The sequence below is a fragment of the Lytechinus pictus genome, chromosome 11 (assembly GCF_037042905.1).
Source record: "Lytechinus pictus isolate F3 Inbred chromosome 11, Lp3.0, whole genome shotgun sequence".
In the NCBI taxonomy this organism is placed as follows: Eukaryota; Metazoa; Echinodermata; class Echinoidea; order Temnopleuroida; family Toxopneustidae; genus Lytechinus; species Lytechinus pictus.
The window spans coordinates 27,928,557-27,934,556 of record NC_087255.1 but is presented as its reverse complement, the minus strand read 5'-3'; the positions used below and the strand labels follow the sequence as shown (position 1 = coordinate 27,934,556).

The 6,000-nt window shown below is 36.5% G+C and overlaps 1 long non-coding RNA gene across 1 annotated transcript; it reads left to right on the top strand.

The window, feature by feature from the left end:
* Positions 1-1,389: 1,389 nt before the first annotated feature.
* Positions 1,390-2,963, top strand: LOC135155985 (uncharacterized). Its single transcript, XR_010295109.1, has 2 exons — positions 1,390-1,532; positions 2,450-2,963. It is a non-coding gene; the product is annotated as an uncharacterized LOC135155985 (long non-coding RNA).
* Positions 2,964-6,000: the final 3,037 nt, after the last annotated feature.

The following is a 6,000-nucleotide window of genomic DNA, read 5'->3' as shown; positions in this document are numbered from 1 at the left end:
TTATTTCAGACTTCTTCCTATCCAGGGCTCGACGTTGCGGAGCCATGTAGAGCAGTATGTCGGTCAATCCACAAGCGACTACTCACTGAAGCAGGTGATGCAGGCCGGGCTTGTACGAGGACAACCAAGGAGGTGTCCATAGAAGAGGAGGCAGAAGTGGAGAGTCACCTCAAGGATTTGATGGAGGAGGCAATCGGTTTGACGGTCAAAGTAGCAGAGGAGCAAATGGTAGAGAGGTTCCTGCAAGTGGTCATGAATGCAGTAGAAGTTGCTGCATACGAAAAGATGGCATTCCAAGTGACCTGATGGAAAGTCGGTGGCACAGAGGAAAATATTGTGGAAAGGTTCATTCAGGAGGTCATATAAGGGCAGTTGAGGTACCTGCATACGAAAGGATGGTGAAGACATTCGGAGAGACTAGTCACTTGATGGGAATGTCAACTGGTCACCGGCACAGAACAAAAAGATGGCAGAACGGTTCCTCCAAGTCAAGGCAGTTCAGGATACTCCCTATACATGAAGACGGATGTTGAGCATTGCAAAGACATTCAAATGGCTTTGAAGGGATACCGCAGACCAAAATAATAATAGAAAAGTTCATCCACGTTGGTTGAGAATGCTGTCGATTGATCGAAGGATGATGGTGAGAAGTGTCAAGAGAATCATGGATACCTTGGTGGAGGTCATTTCCATGATTCTTATTGATGAAGGGGAACAGGTGGTATCCGGGAAGGTGACTGTGCATAAAATTGACCGGTGGAACTGAACATTGCATGAAGACAGAATTTGATGATTCTATAAGTCACTCTAGCTGAATTATGCATTAAAAATGAATTAAAAAAAATCATTATACCCGTATACTGACTCATTTGTAAATCAATGTGTCATTTTTCTTCTCAGTTTGTTTGATTACAAACTAGGTTGGTATGAGGAAAATTACCATTCTGGGAACTTTACCCTTCTCATTAGTAGCAAAAAATAGCTATCATGGTATATATTGAGTTCATCGTGAGTGAGGCCAAATCATGGATTTCATTAAACTGCAAAAAGACTGCAAAAGGACGAAATAAAACAAAAATGACAAACGGTTAATGAAAAGTCCATTAGATGGTCGAAATATTGAGCAAGACATGAAGTGGTCACAAGTTTGCTCAAACCCTGTTGATCCAAAATTTGAGCAACTGTTTCGTTTGTTATCCAGTACCAATAATGGTAAAAGTTGTATTGATTGTACAGTAAGTATGACCCATTAGACGCCTCCCCCCCCCCCCCGATTCATTTTCCATTTTTATGTGAGCGGAATAAGTTAGAATGGATGAGGTAAGGTGGAACGAAAGAGAGAGACGTAGGGGGGTCAGACCGCAGCTCGGGCGATAATGAGCATATTCACGGAGATTTATTCAGCGGCCCTCTAGCGGTCTCCGAAGGAAAACGTGCGATCAATTTGGCTTGATTTTCCCACTGAATTGGAGGGGCTGAAGTTATAGCTCTGTACTGGTCGCTAACTTCAGTTTACGTCGAAACGAATTGTGGTAAGTTATTTTCAAGACCTTCATCTACATTTTGGTATATAATTGTCCATATTTCGACATTTTCAACCTACCATTTTTACCTCTTTAATTGATGCTTATTTTAGTAATATTTTAACCGCGATTTTGTAGTCGGAATTTCACTTTTGGTTCCTGACTTTGCTACATAACCAAATTGTTTCGATCGGGGTTTTTTAGAAAGAAGAAAAGTCACTGTTCAAAATATGTCAGAACCAACTTGACGCAAACTCACCTTGTATTTTTATTTTAGAGAAAATGATACCCTAAAAATCAAGAAATTTACGTTTTACCCGGAAGTAACCTTCTCGTTCACTCCACGATGGCGCGAAATAATGCCAAAATTACGTTCGTCGCGGGTTGGTAGAATTTCGCCTTTGGTCCCATACGTTGAAACTTCTGTAATGATGGCAGATGGCTCGCATTATATTTCTGACTGTGGACGGTGGACTTGTTTTTTTTTTATTATTAAGACTTAATATAAACGAAGCTTAATAAGTAGATCCCTTCTAAAGTTTTATTCAAATGATTATCAGGTTTCCGAATTCCATCAAGTTTTTATAGATTGAGATATTTCTTGATTTATGTTGAAAATTGTTAACCTTTTTTCTTAATTAGTCGAAGATGAGCCCCATGATGATTTTTGCCCCAGGCTGCGGTTAAGAATTAAATGATGATTAGCTCAGACAGTCTACTCTAGAGACTATAAACAGTTTAAAGTCAAAGTAAAAAGTCTGGTACTACCGTACTCAGTAGTATTTATAAACCATTTTGTTCAAATAAAAAAATTGTGTCTGTCACAGACAGTACTTAGTTAGTCTCTTAATTGACTTACATGTAACATAATTCATACTTTGAATAATTTAGACTATTTCTCTCTTTTTTGTCTCTTCTACACACAGATCTGCATACTTTCTGACTCTGGTCTCTGCTTGCTACTTCATTCTGGGAGATTCCATCATGTACTATAATGGTCAGACCATGATTTGGACAAAGCCCTTTTTTCGTTTGCAAATTTTGGACTGATAATGATACAACAGAAAATTGATCTTTATCGATATTGGAAACAAAAAAATTAGAGCACAGTTTTGGGGAGGACGAAGAATACTGACTTGGACAGGAATACAGCTTGACAAAAATAAAAATTCACAATTCAAAACCAAAGAACATTTTTGATGCATTGCAAGAAACTTTCTACTCAATCACACATTCCAAAATTAAGGGTAAGTCCTTTGATTAAACACAAACATGTAGTTGATTTGCAATTGAACATAAGTTTCTTGCAATGCCCCATAATTATATTTTGTTCTCAAGCAACTCTGTTATATGTTATCTAATGTGCTGAAGGTTAAGTGCCATGTATGTTCACAATTTTTTTTTTCGAAAGGTATAATATATTTGTCCTTTTATATGGTATTTGAATGTGGTTACGCCTTGTTTTTGTTTTCCACAGTAATTATATGAACAATAGTGAAATATTTGTTGTGAAGCACTGTATGAATGTTGTGTGATCATGGAGCTATGGTGTGATGGTATTATAATTAATTCATAATTTTTGTTATAAGACTGTAAACCTGGTGGATGTGAGGGGGTGGCCTGGATGAAAGGAAAGTGAGCATGTGTCCAATTACTGATTTGCATATGTTTAGACAATTTTGTTCGTGGATAAATATTAATGTGCATTCCCTATTCCAAGCAAAGAGTAAAGGAGAAGTCCACCCCACCAAAAAAATAATTTGAATTTAAAGAAAAATAAAGTATTGCTGAGAATTTTATAAAAACTATGATTCAAAATTCAAAAAATTACTATTTTGACATTGAGAAATTTGCCTAATTTTATAAAACAATTATATGCTCATCTTGGTCAATGTGCAAATTACAGAACCGATTATGTCACACGCACTCTAATTTCTTGTGTATTTTTTTGTTTGATACATGTACATGACATGTATATTTTATTTTAATTTTCATTAACAAATTTTGAGAGGGATTTTAATTCCTCCATTAACATTCGTAGTTTCCATAAATGTAACCTATTGTGATTCGAGAAAGATTTTTTACATCAAATTTGCTAAAATTTATATAATAAAAATGCAACAAAAATTTAAAAAGTAATTTGATGTGAGTGACATAATCAACTCTATTTGCATACCATTGTTTTGTGTATATAACTGTTTTGTGTAAAAACAGGGAAATTTCTTTATTTATTCAAATACTTTTTTGTTGATGTGCACTTGACCTTTAACTCACTTCCCTTCCCACCCCTGCCCAAATAAGTGTAATCAAGAACTTGAAAATCAAAAGCAGTGATTAAGAAGAAGTAAGAATTAATCATAGAGCTATTAATAATAGCTCCATGATTTAATAAATACAGGCCTAAATAGAACTTCATATGAAAGTAAAAAGAGAATAAAGCTGGGTAGGAACGATGAAGGAATACGATTTAAAGAAAAAGCATAAACATATCCCCATCAACCCCCCCCCCCCCCAAAAAAAAAAAAAAAAAAACTCAATTTGGTGGGTTCGAACCAGGGTCCTTGCACACGTCAAAACATAGCGCTCACGCAATTCGCCATCGATCTCTTCCGTATTACTTCCGGGTTTTTTAAGATATATATAATGTTGTAAGTCTGTGCGCCGCTGTTGACCAATCAGAACGCGTCGGCAATTCTACTACAATTCCAATCATTTCGCGATGGACATTGCCGTGGTTTTTTGTGGTTCCTGACTTTGCTACATCATGAAATTTCATAATTTTTTTTCAGTCGTAAATAAGAATGTCTACGCTTTATATTGATTATAATATCAATTTGACGCAAGTATGATTTCGATGCAAAAATGCGCTCTGTTTATTCACATATATTTCTTTAAAAAACTCATTTTTTCTAAGCTAAATATCGGTCTTGAAAATACATTAAATGTGCATTTTATTTAGCTGATCAGAAATTTCAAAGTTTTATCTATAAAATAAGACCAATTATGTGAGGAATAAACGATTCTAAGAGCAAAAAACACCGATCGGAAAGTTCGTCTTCACAGCTCATTACGTATGCATAACCACGGACGGCTATGCATACCGCTGAATAAAATAGAGCACTTTCGGACGGGCTGCGGACTGACTGCATAATGATCGGACAGATAGTGCCAAATGGTACATGTGAGAAGAGCTAGAGAGAAAGAACTAGCATTAGACAATTTCAAAGAAGAGCAAAGCGGATGATGTACATTCCAAATCAACGGGCTGACAATCTATTCGCGAAGTAGAGACGAGCGGGGTCGGGGGGTTTCTCGTTAGTGTGGGTTGAGAGAGATAGGGAGGAGTCAAATCAACGAACCCTTTCGAGACAACCGGGGATGGAGAGAGGGAGAGAGGTGCTTTTAACGAAAGACTGATGCAGTTTTCGTAACCAATCTGAAAACTATATCAAATAGTAATAGGGGAAATGAAAAGAGTTTGCCTTTATTTTGTTGGGTTTGAATAAATTTGTATAAGTAATTAAGTTCACAATTCTAGAAACCTCATCAAACTTGAGACACAAATAAACAAACGGTACAGGAGCTGAGTACTCGATCAGCACAGCCTCCCGCACAGCCTTTCTTGCCCCCCCCCCCATGAAAGGGTGCCCACCCCTATACTCTACTCCACTCCCAACGCAGACTGTGGTCACAAGGTAAATCAACGAGCCTCTCTACATCCAGGGGGCCCGAGGCGGAGCAAAAAAATTGGCGGAGCAAAAAAAAAAAAAGGAAAGAAAGAAAAAAAAAGGAGGGAAAAGAGTAAAGAAAAAAGAAGAGGATGAAGACGAGTGAATAAAATAAGATAAGGGAAAGATTTGGAAAATAATAATAATCTTTCATGTCACTATATAAAATTTTCGCTCGCGCTTCGCGCTCGCATTGCCTGTTAGGTGATTTTCATATCTTGTTCAATATGGAATTTAAATATCAAGTTTGGAAGTCAATATACAAAGCATATTTCACCTCGGAAATCGAACTTTCATTATTTTTTGTGATTTACAAATTGATTTTTAAAAAGTGCTCTGTAAAAATGTAAGTTTTATGGTCTGAATATTGACATTTTCTGCTAGTGCTGCGCACTCGCAAATTTTGATTTATCAGGTACCTATTATTTTCGTGTATTCCGTAAAGTTTTCAAAATATCCCTTTTCAGGTGTGATTGTCAAAACGTGTCAGCTAGCGCTGCGCTGGCATTTTGATTGTAGAGTTATGTATGTCTCAATATTGATTATACAACAAACGTAAAATCCCCATTTAATGACAGTTTATCAAAAAAATTGGCTCACGATTTGCGCTCGCATTAATGGTTAAAAAAATTAACTGATGCATCCTATTTATGATTGAAAAAGTGCTTGAAATGTCCAGTTTTCAGGCCATAATATCATCACATTTCGTGCCCTCATTAGGCATTAATGAGTAAGATATTAATTTAGCA